The following is a 19,008-nucleotide window of genomic DNA, read 5'->3' as shown; positions in this document are numbered from 1 at the left end:
CATAGTTACTTCCAACTAAATGCTACCATCTTATCAAAAGTTACCATCATGTCTCAAGTAGGATAATACCATTAGCACTGATTTCAGACTGAATATTTTCATTTCTCCAAATTTCACTTGTTGAAATACTATTGCCAAATATTTGGACATCTGGAGGTGGAGCCTTCAGAAGATAATTAGTGAAGATTGTTGTGCCCCAATAAGTAGAATTAGTGCCCTCATAAAAAGATCCACGAAGGAGATGATATCTTGCACTATTTCTCTGCCATGAGACATTATTGCAATAAAGCAGTCATTCCCAATCCAGAAACAAAGCCCTCAGCAGAGCTCCATCACATTGTCACCTACTCAAAGAATTTTGAGCTTCAGAAATGTGCGAAATAAATTTTTGTTGTTTAAGCTACCCAGCATGTAAGCTAGTTATAATAGCCTCAACTGACAGCAGCTCATCAAATTTATGTGCTTCTTTTCTCCCTCTACTCCAGAAAATTCATTTCCAGTGACCAGACGAATCTCTTTGAAATTCAAATATTCTTTTTAAAAGTCTTCTCTACTTTCTCTTTCATTTTTAATAAAATCATACTCTGCACCACAGTCATCAAGGACTGGCTCTTTTCTACCCCTTCACCCTCCCCATTGACTGTGAGCTGCAATCACACTTTTTTCTTACCCTTCCTCAAAGAATTCAACCTACCCAGCTGCAGAGCTTTTCAAACTATTGTCTCTGTCACCATACTATGTTCTTGGGTCACTTCATTGTCTCCTCCTTTTCTTTCAAGTCCCTTTCAAACATAATATTACCAAAAAGGGTTTCCTGGATCCTCTATTCAACATGCTTTGTTTGATCTCCACAACACCTACCCCTCAGCACCACCTGGTTAATTACCTTAAGAAACTATTGATGGGTTCTGCCCCTGTGAAGCTCTGCCAGGTTCACCGTGAGTCTGCCCAACATGGTGCTGGTCCCTAAAGACAACAGCCAGCGTGTCTTTTTAACATTAACTTCCTTGTTCTTCTTCCAATCAGAAATTGAACTTCCTGCTTTTCACAAGTGCCCTAGAGTTCGCCCAATCAGCTGTGAATATGTCATTCTATTGGCTCCTTCAAGCTCCACCCCCTTGTCAACCCTAAAAAAAGCCACCACTGGTCTGCCTGGAAAGGACTTTGCACTCTTCTGCAGCCCTCCCATGCCTGTAATAAAGGCTTTTTTCTTTTTTTTTCTTTTTCTGCCCTCGCTTGTTTGTGCTGAGCCAAGGAAACACTAACAATCATCATCATCAGAAATCATCTAATTTAGCTATATCTTATTTCTGTTGTCTTGCCTGCTATGCTTGCGGTCTACTACAGCACAGGGTATGGCAATTTATTGCGATATGCACATTTCCAGTCTTGCACTGCAGGTCTCATGGTTTAATGAAATAGAAAGATGCACACACTATTTATTTGTCTAAAACATAGGAATGATACTTGTAATATAAAGGTCAAATAATGGTGTTAGTAAAACCCATGGATCAGAGAATGAGAAGCATATGGGTTGTCATGGACAGAAATATATGGGTTATTATAACCTTTTGGAGGAGAAAAAGACTCAAAAGAAACAAAAGGGAAGAGGTGGGTAAACATTGAGACAAAAATCAATACTTGCAAACATAAGATAAACAGGGAAGAACTCCTAGGGCAAAACCAGATAGGAAATTTGCAGAAATAGCAGAAACTTTGTTGACCATAAAATCAAAATTAATGAGGTGGGCAGAACCACATCACACAACAAGAAAGATTATTTCAAATCAAATTACTGAAATACTTCAAACTTAATACTAGAACCAAAAGAAGACATGAAGGCATTTTCTATTGGGGTGTCACAATGCAGGCAATGGCTGTACGGATTGCTTCTGTTCCTTGGCTGCCCTCTCTTCTCTCCCTTCCAACTTCCTTTGTCACTGTCATGGTTGCCTTATCTTTTCAAAAAGCTTTTGCTTTCTCTCTCTAACTTAAAAGTCACACTCTGAATAGAGGGGCCAATATTCCCTGTACAATAAACATTTTGTTCTCAGTACTTTAAAGCAGTTCTAGTGTGCACAAAAGTGCATGACCACTCCTTTTTCTGAGGAAGTCAAGCTTTCTTACTCTTCTCTTTACATTAACACCCTAAGAATTGGCAGAGCTCCTGCTGTTCTTGAGCTTGAAAACACATTCCCTTGTATTCTCTGCCCTCCTTCGCTTCCTTGTACTCAGATCCAATCTTAGTATCACCTCAGGAAGTTCATATGTCACTTGTTTTTCAATGTTTTTAAATCTTCACTGCCTTTTCCCTTCATACTTAGTTCAGAGATCCTAAGTGTTCGCTGAGTACCAAAACCCGTGGCTCAGCATATCACATGCAAATACATTCCTTGCAATTACTGAAGCATCATGAGCTTCACTGTACGGAGAAAGATTTCATAACTTGCCCAAGATCAATCAGTTCTAGATTTTAATTCAGGTCTGATTCTAACATCAAATGACTTCACTCAAAGATCAAGTCTGCATTGATCACTTCTTTCCGTACACTCAGTTCCCACTACTCAGTACATTCACTGTCATTTTGTAACAATTGTACTTGTTCAAACATCTATTCTGATTCATTTGCTCTGACTTCATCCCCTTCATTAAATTTTAGGTGCTCATATTTTATCTGATGTACTGTACATCTTATTCATCTCTATAATCTTTCTAAATGCTAAAATAGAATAGATGCTTATTATTTTTCTAAGAAAAACTTTTTAAGTAATTATATAATATATATTTAATTTTTAATAATTCAGTATTTTATTCTCTCAAGTTGACATAAGAGCAGGACCAAGACATTAATTATATATTCACTAGTTCTTCATTTCTCAAAATTATTCAAACCAGATTCTCTTCATAATTGCCTGGAACCGTGTAAGGTAGTAGGAAGTTGAGAACAAAAAACAGGTCAGTGACCTGAGACAGAATACCACCAGTGTTAAATCTTTGTTACATCCTTTATGCGATGCAAGAAAGCACACTGTGACTGATGGAAAGTAACAGAGTGATAGGATCTTACTACACTTGGGGCTAATTGAAGAAAAGCTCAACATGGAAACACAGAAAGTAACTTCACCAGCAACGGAAAGCTTCTTTTTTCACGATACAAATTACTAGTCAGTTAATGAAAGAAGCAGATTAGAACAGGAATCATAAGTTATGCAATCCTCATATTTTCTGTGGTGCTGGGGATCAAACCTAGGCCCTTATACATGCCAGGCAAATGTTTTACTATTGAACTACACTTCCATCCCCATATTTTATCATAACCTGTACAAACAGATCTTTGAATACAATGCCAAGAACTTTTCTTTGTATATGAGTCATCTAATAAATGTTCTCTAACATATATTTGCATAAACTACACCCATAATAAATAATCTGTAATTTCTATTTTCAGTTTTTAATGAAAAGAATTAGAGTTTAAAGGTATTTGTAAATATCAACATATATATATATATATGTATATACACATAAAAATGTTTTACATGTAGTATTGTCACATATTTAGCAATATGTTAGTTGCTTTCATTGAAAGCATTGATTTTAAAACATTCCAATTTGTTTCTATAGTAACACCATTCTTTATTTTCAGACTAGTATTTCATCAGGTTATAATATATTTAATTGCATGATGTAATTATGATAACAAGTAAACAATTTGAACAGATTTAATACACTCTAGCATAACAGATTCTTGGTAAACACTCAGCTCAGCTGGTGGGAATAGTTGTTCATGAGATGCCAGTTTGTTCTTAGGCATTCAAATTCAGCTTGTCACAAATAGGAAGACCAAGAGTCAGAGCTTTCCAGAAATACTTCCGTTGGGATCTGGACTTTCTCCATTAAGATTAAGACACTCAGAAGTACCAGGATACTTGTTTATCGATATCAGTGATTCTGTTTTATGGAAGAGAAGCAGGACACCAGTAATTGTGTCAAGTAAATTAGGTGGAGTTTTGTTAACAGAATTTATACAGTTTATGGAAGGATTCAAATAGGCCTCAGGACTCTTTCACCCAGTCACAAAATCAAATATGTATGCATTTCTCAAAGAAGTTTTGGAAACCATGGGAGGGGTGCCATAGTTTAGAACAGGTTTGAGCTGTGGCAGTCACGATCCACTTTGCATGAAATGTTTTCCATCAAGGAATAAAAGGGTTTTGGGGAGTGACTTTGCCCTTCTTATCTTGTCACATATAATGGTTTCTGTTTGTTCCTGAAAACAAGGCAGATTTTAACAATTTACCCATGATAATTTTTGTGGTTCTTCCTTTCAGCAATTAAGCTTTGAATGAACTGTTTTAAAAAAGGAATACTCTTAGTATCACTTTCCTCAATTCACAAAAGTGACATAAAGTTTCAATTTTTATTATGATAATCAGACATTTTTCAAAAATCTTCTGATGAACACAAGCGGAATAATAACCAACTCAACCGGAAAACCAGAGAAAGGGGCACCATGCTTACTCTAAGCTCAAGCTCCTGTGAGTTACTAAGAAGAGGGGGAACTTGCGCTTATCATTCACCTGGTGAGAGCTGCTGGCAAGTAGAAGACATTCATACCAAGTGCTACTTTGAGGTCAGGGAAATCAGATAAGAAAAATCTCCACCTAGAATTGTTGTCATTTAACTTCATAAGTGTTTAAGTCAAACCTTGGTTTACAGATGTTAAAAATAGTGTTAGTGGGAATACTACAAATTAATCAATGTTAATTGATTCTCCCTTAAGATTCTTCAACTGGAGAGAATTACATCAGACTCCACATTCTAAAACACTATTTTTAACATTTTATCCTGGAAGACAGAAGAGCCACAATGTTTCATATGCTTTACGATACCAGATTCCTTCAAAACTGACTCCAGGTATTAAAAGATGGGCATCATACAATATATTTGCACTAATATTTTTGTCATTCTCAGTGCCCATAATATCAATAAAATTCATGTGTATCTCATCAAGAGATAACAATATGAATATATTTCCATTTTCCTGAAGGGCCTTGTCACAGATTTGGTTGGTTGGTCACCTTTCCAGACATGAGCTGTGGGAACAAAGCTGTAGGCAATGCAATTTTACAGGGAACATATGGGCAGAAATTTACAAGCTCCTTGGGGAGGGACTTCTGTTACCCAGATGGTTGCCAAAATTCCTGATCCTTGCACTCTGGAAATGAGACCGGGAAGTTAATCAGATTAGTATGAATGATGATGTGGGAACTTTGATGTATGCCATGCCCTGGTTCATAGACCTGTACTAAATTCCTTCACTGGGTCTACCTTTCAGAAACTCTGAAGTCATAGAGTTGTGAAAATAACTGCACTCCACTGACATCTACTCATGAGTGGATGGACACGCACAGATCTTAATGAACAATGTTCCAAAGAATAATAGGTAAAATTAGCTCTTACTGTAAGTGTTCTAAATAATAATATTTTAAAGATTATAGTCACAGTTATTATGACATAATTATGGACAAATATGTTGGGTGCATATAAATGAAGACTATAGCATAAAAACCAAGCTCGTAGTTAGTGAAGACTGATAAAAGAAAAAGAAATCTGTCATTAAACCTAATAAAAATTGTCACCAATCATCTTGTCCATATTGTTTATCCCTGTGACCCCAGGATTTATTGTAAAACATGCTTAGATAGTATCAATTAGTAACTTATTAGAAGAAAGAAAAATTAAGTCTGTCTACCCATTAATTCATTGTTTTTAGTAAGGGATAATTTAGCATTTTTACAAAATGGTAAATACTTTTCCATTGTACTATCTAAACCAGAAATTGGATTTAATTTAATTCTGCATATGTATAAAGACATAATCAACTGAGAACCAGAAATTCTAGATTATGTTCTTTGTCTTACACCTACATCTATACTATACTATATCAAGTGACTCAGGTGACATATTTTGGCTTATCATTAGACAGACTTAATAACCAACATTAGTTACGCACTATTATTCGCTATCCTGAAGCTTATTGCCCTCATCTATAAAGTGGCAATATATAATGTCATATTTGAATAATATGAGTTTTTAAAAATTGACTTCATGCAGTCTCTGGAATGTAATGACATTAGATAACTTGTATTCAATGCATATTCCAGGCACTGCTCTAACTGCATGACATGCATTAGCTCAATCAGCCCTGAGAACAATGCATGAAATGCCCTCAGTCATTGCAAAAAGTCAGGACCAGAAAGTTTAAGTGATTTTCTCAGAAATACATACTTAGTAAGTGCCAATAAAATGATTAGAACTCAAAGGACTATGATCTGTGCTCTTCTCTGTTCACTGATAATATTTGCATATGAATCGTTATGGTTTTACCTAACTGTAATATTCTATCTATGATACCCTCTTTCTACAAGCGCTACAAAAATACTTGCATTCTCATATTATATATGAAGTAGATTTTTAAAAAGCCAGAAAGAAATATGCTCTCCTGTCTAATTAGGCTTGTGTTGTTAAAATTTGAGTTGAAAATCTTCAGTATTTCTCTCTGAGGTCTCTGCTTGATCAGTCTTCTACACTGAGTCTCAAATATTACTTGTCATCACTGAATCAGTTCCCCAACAGACTAGACACAAACCCATGGTGATTTCCAGTTCTGGCCTTACTCTCCAGTCCTGCAATTCTCAGAATCATTACCTTAACAGAACCTTACCCCATAGCTAAATTAAAAACTTTTGCCTGAGACTAGGGCAAGGTGCCAACCAAATAGCTGTCTTAGCAATAGAGACACCTGCCTTCTAGTAGACCAAATGAGATCACTAACTCATTTACATAAACTAGCAGATGGGAAACAGTGGCATTTGTTATCAATGTTTGGCCAGGTTTCAACCAATTACATGAACTTAAAATGTTGGGTCTTTCATTGCCAAACTTCTAAGGCACTTCCCTAATGTGGTTTATATAAATATGTTCTTAAATATTCAAAATAGCAATTGCATCTGCTTTATTTATCTGTGTGTGTGTGTGTGTACGGTACTGGAGATTGAACCCAGTCCTTTTTACTGAGTTATATCCTCAGTCCTTTAAAAAATGTTTATTCTGAAGCAAGAACTCCTTAAGTCTCTACATGGGTTAAACTCATGTTTTTCCTGCCTCAGCCTACCCAGAATGCTGGGATTAGAGACATGTACCACTGTAACCGGCTTCTGTTTCACATTTTTCCTAATTGGCTAGGACATATTCAAGACATTAATACTTCTGTGCATTTCTCCCAAACCTAATAGTCATTAGTAATTCCATCACTAATTTCTGTACATGAAACAGAACATAATCTTTCACACCATTCCTCATCAATAATCCTGCACTATGTGTCTTTTAAAATGGTTATGAGGCCCTGGATGCTATCCCTAACATCCCCAAGCAAAACAAACATAGCATAATTTGTGCTAACGTATATCCATATATTATAATTTTATGAAAATTTTACTTCCCATTTTTTCCTGGGCCTGACACGTAATCAATATTCAATAAAGATTTGCTGAATGACTCAATGAGTGAATAACAGAATGAATACTTGAACTACTAGCATTTGAATATCAGCTATAATGGAAGGAAGTGAGAATTTCAGAAACTTCACCAGTGTCTCTATGGGGAATAGCAATCACTCATCCAAGCCTGATCAATATTTACACAGTGTGAGTTATTCCAGACTGGGTAAGAGCAGTGTCTTTTTCATTTTTTCTATCACAGGTTGTTAAGCAGGGCCACATACATGGCAGAATTTCAATAAGTCCTGTTAAATGGTCACACATGGAGGGCAAGATTTGACCCTTCCCTCCAAGGAATGCATAATCTGTATTTTGAGAGCAGAAAGACTGCCAGCAACATTTTGTGGGTTGTTGCCTCCTAGTTTTACAGGTTAAAATTAACATCGATATAGAATGTACTGACCTTTCTTAGCTTTTTAAGTAATCCAAGATCCAGTCCCTCAGTTCCCTTTCAAAATTAAAAATTTCAAATTACATCCATCTCTCTATGACTTGAGTTTTGTGATAGTGATTTAGAAAGAAAAATTACTACCACATCATGAGTTACCATGTAGGATATAAACCAATCCATCTTTTATCATTAAGTTGTGACATGTGCCTGCATGTGGCCCGAGTTCCAATGAATTTGGCTTTGTGTAATTCCCTGGGTCATTAGCTATGCAATCATAATTTTTTCAGCTGTGCAGATTGGTGTTATTTTCTCATCTTTTTCTCTCCTCCCCTTCTCCATCACATTTCTACACTGATGGAAACCATGAGAGCACCATCTGGTACAACCTGTGCACAGGGCCAATGCAAGAAAGGCAGCCACTGGAGGATGCCCATATTTTATTAGATGCACTCATGTGCTACCTTTGGTCTCGTGCCATTTCTTGTCTCTCCATATTTAACTTCAGGGAGTTCAAGGGCTCCTTGACTAATGCAGACCTCTTGCCCCCAGTGACAGTTACATCTGAAGAACTATCTCTTTGAAAGGTGAAACAATTGATGCTGAGTTACGAATAACTATATTTGCAAGAATTAACATTTCCTGCATGTCTACCAACTAAATTAGGCTATTGTACGGGCAGCTGCCAAATCAGTATTAACATAACTGGAAAAGCTTCACTGTGTATGAGTCAGACTATCCTGGCTATGTGCAATACCTTTAATATCCTGTATTGACTTTAGTTTCCAAGAAGTTCTTTCATTTGCAGGCAATGCCCCATCTTGGGACAATTGCCTGGAATCCTACTCAGTAGAAATTACTGTGCAATTTGGGAAGAGCAAATGAATTAGAAACATTGTGGCTTCACCTTTTTTTAAGCCTGTGGCAAACTATTTGATCTCTATGAATATCAGTGAAATTGGTACATTGATTCCTTTTAGTATTCTCAGTAGTTTTATTTTGTGTCACAACGAGAAAATAACATTGAAATGGAAGCCAAAAGTTATAGGTTCCAATACAGACTTTATGTTGAAATTTTAAGTTACATTCAGGGAACATTAAAATAATGGGAAATATCCAGTTTTTGTAAAATGATTCAGGGAAGAGTTAAATTGAATGAAAAACAAAAACAACAGAAGCCAAAACCAAGATGATAAGTGGTGTTAGAATTTCCAAAGGTTGTAAAACTGGCAGGATTTAAAAAATGCTTTAGTGAAGGCTAAGAATGGAGCACTTGACTTGCATAAAACAAGACCCTGTATGCCATCAACATTGGAAAAGAAAGGAGTAGGCAAGAGAAGAGAAAGAATAATTTTCCATAAGCAATCCTGACTATATACAAATCAAATGGAAGACAGAGATCATTTTATAAAATTTAAAAGACATAAAGAAGTAAGAACTAGAAATCACAGAACTAAAGAATACTAAAAGAGAAACAAAAGCCCACTTGATTGAGGTGACAATAAAAAGGAAAAGATAAAAGACAGGAACTAGAGTTAAAAGATTGAACTTAGTTCAAACAACAGAAGAGAAAAATAGACTGAACAAAATAAACAGGGCTTCGGAAATCTAATGGATTATAGCAAAACTTTGTGGGAGGTACCAAGGATGGAATTTATAACTCTTTGCTTGCCAGGCAGGCACTTGTGTTGCTGAGCTAAATTCTTGTCCAAAAATGAAAGATCTAATATTCATATCACCAGGTGACAGGAAGAAGATGAAAAAGAAAGCAGAGCTGTAAGAGCACTAAATAAATAATGGATAAAACTTCCCAAATCTAGCAAGGGACATAAATCTCCAGACTCAAGAGTCAGATCAGAGACTGAACAGGAAAAGCACAAAGAAATTCATGCCAAAATATCACCGAATTAAACTTCTGAAAACCAAATACAAACTAAAAATTTTGAAAACATTGAGAAGAATATGACATTTTTAGTTGCCCAAAAAAAGCAATTTGAAGGACAGAAAATTTCTCATAAGAAATCATAAATAGAAAAAAGGAATCAAAGAATATTTTCTCTTTCTCTGAAAAGAAAAACAAAACCTCTGCTAACTCAAAACCCTATTGCAAATATAAACATCCTTCAAGAGCAAAAGAGAAATCAAGATATCCTCAGGTAAAGAAAGCAACAATTTGTCACCATCATGCCTGCATGAAAATTAACAGCTCAAAGAAGTCTTCTAAACAGAAGGAAATAATGAAAGCAGTCAATCTGGAACATCAGGAAGGTAGATGAAATATGATCACAAAACGGGATAAATTCATTAGGTTTCACTTCTCTCGAGTTCTCTAAAATTTGTTTCATGTTTAAAAGGAAATTATGATACTGATGTGACTATAGATGTGTACAGAGGAAATATTTAAAATAATTATAAATGGTGGAAAATAAATGAGCATAATTGAAAGAGATGGACCTTGTCCCAGAGAGTGTTTGCTTTTCTAGACACCTTGGAAGACTTTTCTCCGTCTTATACTGATGAAAACTCGAAATACCATGGGTACCCAGTGACAAGAGAGAATGGGAAGTAAGCGCTTTTAAATAATATTTTTTAGAAGGGTAACTATTTGCTAAATAGCAAACATTGTTTGACACTAATTCTGAATGTTGATAAAGGAAAAGCATAAGATGTATTTTAAAATGCTAAGTTCAGAGCTTGCTCCTAATCCATATGACTTCACAATAAATATCTCTTTTTTCTTTCATAGAAATTCATGGGAACAGCACAATATCATATGGTGCTTTGTGTGAAAAAGTGGTTTTTCAGAATTATAGTACTATTAAGTGTACCACAGAGGCAACATGATTTCCACATCAAAATATACTTCTTTGTCACATTTTGAGGTACTTAAGTAAATAAATTATAGACACAGGAATAACTCTTAAAAGCTGCTCTTTTGTAAAGAAGATTTGGGTCTTTAAGGAAATATTCATTAGTTAAGTAACAGAAAGGAGAGATGGTCCCATAATCAGGGAGTTTTCATGAGTCTTTTTCTGCTTATTCAGACAAAAACATTTGTTGGCAGTACGTTAGTTAGTTTTCCTCTGCCCTCCCATACAGCGGTAGAGGTAACGATTCTCCCACGGCTGTCACCATCTCTGGGAGTCCCAAGCCCCTGTTACTTTCCACACATCAACCCACGGGCTCTTTTCTGAATTTCACATCTTGCGAGGCTCCTGTGCACATGTGTATGTTAATACTTGGTATGTTTTTTCTCCTGCTTATCTACGTATTGCCAGTTTATTTCAGCAAACTCAAACACTGAGGGACAGAGAGATGTTCTTTATCCCCACATGCATTGATCATCAGTTATTCGGCCTCACAGCCACAAACTCATGTCTGAGCCTGATTGGTTTAAGTGTCCTTTATCATTTACCAGATGGGCATATGAACCATCATTAGCCAATGAGACTTGAAATTTCCCTGAAAATCTTGCTTCAAAAAATATAATCCCTTTTCTTTTGTACATTGTATTTGTGGTGAATTCTCTAGAATTGCTTAATCCATCAAGCTACCAACCCTAAGATATAACCAACAGATCAGATTTGTCTCACCATATTTTGGGAGGCAGAAAGAATCTGTCTTGAGTCTTTGACTCTACCAACTGTGAAGTCTTTCCTACCCTTTAACTTCTAGTTGCATGAAAAAATCAATTATATTTAATTTTTAATTTTTTTTTTTTTTAGTTCTCACTAGGTAACTCAACTGATAATATGTGAAAAAATCCTAGAAAAACTCAAAATATATGAAAATGGTTAAATTGAAGTACTCTGGAAAAATAATTTAGAGAACCAACCAGAAAAACAAAACAATAATGAAAACAACAAAATGTTTCAATTTTTACCCTGGTTTTAAAAATTTTTTCCAAGTGTTAAAATCTCTCTTTTCTCATGTTGAGAGTCACAATAAACACTATTTTTTAATTACAATTTTAATTATAAAATTTTGCTCCGATCTTGCAGGATAGAGTATCTCTTAAAAATGAAGATATAGATGGTCCTGTTGAACACTGAGTCACCATGAATTATGTGCATCGTGCATCGTAGAAACCAAGTGAGACCCTGGTGAATCTTAGATTCTTATGCCCTATTAAATAAGTTTCGCCTGTATTTAACCTTATTGTTAGATGTTTTTTGTTCCTTAAACCCTACAATTGAAAGATTTTTGACAGTGTTAATGGCTCTTATGGTTTGTGCCTGGATTCCCCTCTAAAGCCTCATGTGGTTAATGAGCAGGCTTTTTGAAGGCAGCTGACTCTAGAGTTTATGATTGATACATTGTCTCATGCTGTTATTGGTGTGAGTTGTATACCTGCCCTGAGGCAGGTAGCCTGTCTATAATACAAGGGATGGAAGAGAGTCTTGCTCTGCTCTTTTGCACTCTTGTTAATTTTGCAGTCTCATCACCATGAAATGTTGCCCCTCTGCTATGTCCCACTCTTAGCCTCAGTTGATTATTGACTTAAACCTCTACAAACTGTGAGCTAAATAAACCTTTCCTCCTTTAGCTTTGAGTGTCAGGTTTTTTGTACCAACAATAAGAGAAAAGTAAGATATTGGCATTCTGATTAACTCATACATTCTCAGTGGAAAAGAGTCACAGAAAATGTTAGGGGCAAAATCACACCCACATGCATGTTTTTGCTAAGAAAACTACTGATAAAAGAGATGGACTCAAATGACCCTTCTCAACACAGATAAAAGATTGTTTTAAATAGATAGATAGATAGATAGATAGATAGATAGATAGATAGACAGACAGGTAGATATCCAGCAAATCAGTGAGAAGAGGGAAATATTTACCATGGCTCAAGCTCAAATTAACAAGGTAATTTTTGACTAGGAATGAAGAAAATGCTTCCTGACAGTAAAATAATTGGATTGTAAAGTCACATCCTGAGAAACATAGAAGACACTTTATCTTGTACCATTGTGAAAGCAGGAATGCATAGTGGCAATATTCTGTGAAGTTCCCATTAGGGAATTAATTCTCTCACGGCATATTGTTTTCATGTGGCATGGTGATCCTGTTCTTTTTTGAAATAAGCTGGTAAAATCAGGACAGCCCTACTGAAGACATGAAGAGTCCCATCTATTCTGTGTCACTGTAGCAGGTATACACATACTTGAAATTTTCAAACCATTAACAATAAATCAGGGTACGAAAAAACTGTAAGGGTGAGAAGAAGTCAGCAAAGTCATCTCAGATCTTCCTCAGGTAGATGATAACTACCACTTATTTAGTATCCAGGTCGCACCCAGCCCGTACATTCTTTCTTAATCTGCTGCACCCATTCCTGTAAAGTAGGTCCGATTATCTCACTCAAAAGAGGGAGGAAACTGGGCTCAGAAATTTGAAAGAGCCGGACAAATCACACAGCTGTCGACTATGAGTCAGACCCTTTTGGTCAAATTTACAAGCATAAGCACTTTTCTCAGAAGGCAAACATCCTGAGGCCCAGAGGCTGCCTCACCTGTTTCCTAGCCTGACATTGCTTAATAGTCCCTTCCTCCCTAGACCTGAGCACATTAAATCAATGTACCTCATCAGAGTAATAAGATCTAAGGAGTAATAAAACCCAAAATGTGTAAATTTTGTTGTAAAAAAGAGAGGGAAAAAAAGTGCTCTAAAGGATACAACAGCAAGTGTGTTTAGGGGTGTTAAATAGCTGACCATATTAATGTTTTTGGTTGGATCATTGAACACAACTGTTTGCAGTCTCTCTGTTTGAATGTCCACTTTGTATGCTTTGATACTGTGATTTGAGCAACTGTCTCTAAGATGATAATGTGTAATCTATTAACTGGTGATTTCTTACTGTTTTTTTTTTTTTTGTTGTTGTTGTTTGTTTGTTTTGTTTTTTTGTAGTTCTGTGTTACTTGTACCCTTACACTGCTTTGTTTTGTTTTGTTTTTTCTCTTTTTCCTTTTAAATAAAATTTTAAAAAATAAATACATACATAAATAAATAAATAATGTACCACCTCACTAAGTCGTCTGAATCTAAAATCAGGGTAGTTAGTGGCAGGGCCAACCTGCACCTGCTTTTCTGGTTAGTAGTAGTAATTAAATTTCTCTTTAAAATATGGCCTCCCAGGAGCTGGGGATTTAGCCCAGTGGCATAAGCACCTGCCTTGTAAGCAGGCGGTCATGAGTTCAATCCCTGGTACTGACTAAAAAAAAAAAAAAAGTATTAGATAAAAAATTATGGCCTCCCATGACTTTTTGTTAGGCTAAAGCCTTAAAGTACTGTATAAAACTTTTAAAAGTAGTTGAAATGTTTCCACTCTTCCTAGCCATACATTTGGAAAAATAATTATTCTTTCTCTCATAGAACTTTATCCATTTGTTATATTTGTTTTCTCTGCCAACCCTCCCAGTACTGCTACCTGGCCACGGGTGCCCTGCTTTCCTAAATTCCAGGCCCTAGTTTCACCATCATTTGCATATATTGTGCTTTCTCCTGTGTTGAGTATTCCTGCCTCTGCCCAAGGCTTCTTGGCAAGCTCTTTGTTTTGTGTTAAAACTGGTCTGACTCCTCCTTTGAGAAGCCAGACTTCCTTACAGTGGCGAATTAAAGGTCAGTCCTTAAGCTTGTTTGGTGGGAGAGGCTCCCACTTTTCTCACTTCAAAAAAGCCATTGGCTACCTTTTAGTGTAAGTGACCTGGTTTACAAGTTTGACTTAAAGCTACTCACAATCATAAGCCAAGGGTCCATGACAGCACTGAATATTTAAGACAAAATAAAATTTAAGAACAATGACACTCAAACAGTATCTCCTTCATTGAGTTTCTTCCTTTCCAACTTTTGCTCTTTCCCTTCCATTAAAAAACACATTCAATGTTAGGAGTTGTTTCTTTCAATTGCAAATGAAACACTGGCTCTCTACACACAAGCTTGCTCTTGGCAGGACTTGCAAAAGGAGGTTTGAAAGCTGGATTCAAAGTGGCAGAGGGTTTCAAATTCTGTAGAAATCACAAAATGATTCCTTATTGGTAGCAACTGGTAAAATTTATCACCAAGGAAGTTAGACCAGCCCGCTCAGGATAGTCCACTGAAAAACACTCTATATATATATTTTTTAATTTAAAATGAAAATAACACGTCTACAGAGGTGGTGAAAACAGTTGTCCCTGCAAATGCCGTAATTTCCTCATGTTTTAGTTGGCACCCGATTTGGAGCTCTCTGAATAGAAAGAATAGGGAGGAGAGCTAGGAGGAAACTTTATCTGAAAATATATGGAAGATTTGAAATTACAAGGTTTTTTTTTTTTTTTGCCACATTTTTGTTTATGAGTTATAGTGCAGATTACTCCTTAAAGAAAGCAACAACATCTTATGATGAAGAAACACATGCAGGCAGACACAAACACACATATACACACCACAAATACACAGCAAAACTAAATGGATACCCAGTCTAAGAAACCCTACACAGAAATAGTCTTTTCTGTCCTGAACTGAAATTCACTGCACAAGAACAATGCTCTCTTCAAAGATTCTGGCACATAAACAGATAGCAGGAGCCATCCAAAATCCTTGATAAACACACACAGGCTTTTGCACAATGACTGGAAGTGAAGTAATTTGCAGCATGAATGAAATTTTTTGACCTCAGAAGAAAATCACTCCTTTGCCTGAGAGTAAACTCCTGAAACCTGAGAGTCTATTACAGTCTCTGCAATCTGGTTTTAATGAGGTAGGCAGTTTATGGTGGTTTGATAGTGGTTGATATTCAATATTGATTTTGTTCTATTTAAATCACCATTAATAACAGAATGAAATAAATCAGAACCATTCAATATTGCAAACTGCAAGAAGGGAATGACTTTGGAGGAGGCAAGCTGAATCGACCTTTTTTTTTTTTTTTTCTTTTTTGGAAACAAGGAATAATAATTATAACAAAAACACAAAATAATTAAAAAAAAAAAAAAAACTGCACCCTAGTGACAAAAGGCAATTCTCTTCATATCGTCACATGAATCATTAATGGAGAAGGTGTGTGCATTTTTCAAATTCACACCTCTGAGTATAATTTAATATTGACAATGAATCCTGAATTGTGCTGTTTTTTTCAGGCTGAATATTATAAGGGACCTAATTGAAAGTCAAGAAGGCTCTACCTGTACTCACGTGACACTCTGAACATTGCTATGATTGTCTTCACTTCATCTCTGCTGAAATCTTTTCTCTGTATTCTTTCTGTGTCTGGCTGAAGGCTGATTTACTAGGTAATGTGGCTATTTACCAGATAGTGAAGTCTAGGTTTAATGCCAAAAGAAAGCTAACATTTCATGAGTATTAAAAGACTTGTGGGGTTTTATTTATTTGTTTGTTTTATTCAGGCTTGAACAAAGTTTTGTTAGAGTTTTTATGTGTTTACTCTTTTGCTTATTGATTTGTTTGTAGAATTTCTGCAGAAATCTGACCAAATAATATTTCTTCACTTACTTAAAAATTATTGTGAACAAAACAATGTATCAGGCACACAGCACAGTAGAGGCTAGTAATATAACAAAATAGCTGTAGGCTCTGCCATCATAGAGCTTGCATGATGACAAGAGAGAAAAGAAGAAATATGAATGAATAAATTTAGAGTAATCATTATTGGCCATAACTCTGCCAATAAAGGGGTAAGGGAAAGAGAGCTTCTTTATATGCTATAGACTGGATATGATATTTAAATTGCCACTAAAGAAAGAAAATAGATAATCATACTAAGAATGTGGGTAGGATGGCAGGCCAGATTTCACTAAGAGATGTAAAAGGGCTCTGAGACAAGATGGATGTTGGCATATATAACAAAGAAAACAACAAACAAAAACATGTGCCTAGAGTTTGGTGGTCCTGAGGAAGAGGAATAGAAAAATGTCAAGGCATAAAATCATAGATAATTAGACTTCAGAGTAAGCTAGAGACCATGGGTTAAGTGGATTCCAAATGAAGCGGAATGGCTTTCAGAGGCAGGACTAAACATGAAATCTACTTGAGGGCGTGTGGCTAAAGCAGAAAAGATGATGGAGAATGGAAAAGAAATAGGGCAGAGGTGGCTAGGTTCAGGATACTGCAGGAAACATTAAAGGAAATTTTATGGACAAAATTTATGTAGCCTCATTTATGAGACAGTAAGAGAAAACAACCTAAATTCCTATCAGTTAATGAAATCAAAGAAGGTTGAGAAAAAATTTTGATGGGATATTAGGTAGCCATTTAATGTGATATTTATAAACAAATTCTATTGATATTTAAAAGTGATTGTGATAAAAAAAATAAAAAAACAAAATATATAATGTATATCCAGGAATGGAATTCTGTGATCTGTTTTATGTGTGTGTGTGGCTAGATAAGCTTACACATACATTTATAAAATATATTTCATAATTAGATCTACTAGTTTTCACACTCAGTTATTTTGCACCAGGCATCATATGAAGCCTACATGTTGTCTCATTTTTCCCATCCAAATGCCAAGAAGATATTAGTGTACACATGAGTGACCAGAGGCTTAATTAAGTCTCTTGAGCTCACAGGATGAAAAGGAGGTAAGTCAAGTGACAAATCATGAAGTGTTTTTTAAATATGTGGTTTTTCTGCATTTTCTGGTTTTTCCCAGTGTTACTGTATTTCATTAAATTTTCAAAAATAAATCAGATGGTGAGTTAACAAAAGAGATATAATTGAAAGTTTTGAAGTTTACAGTTTTACACTGGTGATCTGCTCCTTTCCTCCACTCCCAAGGATCTGCATTGTGTCTAAAGAGCTGGCTCTCTTAGTTGTTTTCAATTCATTAAGTTTTCATTTATCATTTACTATGTGCTCCTATTACTGATTCTCTCTACTGTTACAACCATGGAGCATGAACCACTGAAATCTCCAGTTCTCTTTCAGAGCAATTATCCCTGTTTGGGAGGAAATGACTTCCTGTGCTTTTTCTGGTTTTCGTTTGTGGAAGCTAGGCTTCCAGATAATTTACACAGTTGGAATTGGTTTTCTTCTTACTTATCTTCAGTAATTTTCTTATATGTGAAAATCTTGATTTCATAATTTTCATGCATTCCTGTCTCATTCTCACATCTCTGCCAAGGAAACAAGAAACATTTGGAGACCCTAAAAACTGCAAACATAAGATATATTAGCAGTGTTATATGCCTCTACTTTTTACTCTTATCGTTCATCTATTAATTGGAGGATTCATTTTTATTTACTTTTGGCTCATGACTTCATCAATGTCTTCACAACAATTTGCTGAAACTATTTTAGTGGAATAAAATGTTTTAAAAGAGTGTTACAACTATTTTATTCAAATTTATGATCCCATATTTGGTGGCCAATGGTTTCTGAAGTTTTCAACCTGAAAAGAAGGATTAAAGAAAGTTATCATAATTTTATTTACCCTGACACCTCCTCAAACATAAAAATGTACTTATCTGCAGCGTAAAAATTCTTAAATGAGATATTTGTTAAGCATTTCAATATCATGGAACAATTATAAATCATAGCCATAAAGAATTACTTGTATAAGTAGCTTTTGAGAGAACTGAGGATTAACCCCACTGAGATATATCCCCAATCCTGTTTTTTCTTTATTAAAAAATATTATTTCATTTAATACTACAAACAAAATTATAATTTAGGTAGAGTTACTGCTCTTTATACTGAGGAGCAGGTTGAAACCTGGAAAGGCCCAGAGGAAGCCAGACTTTTCTTGGGATGTACACCAATGAACACTAATGCCAGAATTCCAGTCCCAAACATTCTCCTTAGAATCTTTGACTTTCAATATCCATAACACAAAAATTATATTTGGCAATGAAAGGGCATTTATGCCCATTCATTCTTAAATAAAATCACAGCTTGGAAAACCAGCAAAGATTTATTAACATCTATGTCATTCAGCTTAGCATCTTTTGACTGTCAGCTAATGGAAAGCTACTTCCAAATGATTGATCAAAGTCCATAAAACTCCAAATGGTAAAGAAGAAACAGCCAATCTAATTTATTGACCACAGTTTCCTAAACAAA

Source organism: Cavia porcellus, unplaced genomic scaffold (assembly GCF_034190915.1).
Source record: "Cavia porcellus strain 051 isolate PalLab524CR breed Dunkin Hartley unplaced genomic scaffold, mCavPor4.1 scaffold_13, whole genome shotgun sequence".
NCBI lineage: Eukaryota > Metazoa > Chordata > Mammalia > Rodentia > Caviidae > Cavia > Cavia porcellus.
Note: the sequence above shows the minus strand (reverse complement) of the source record.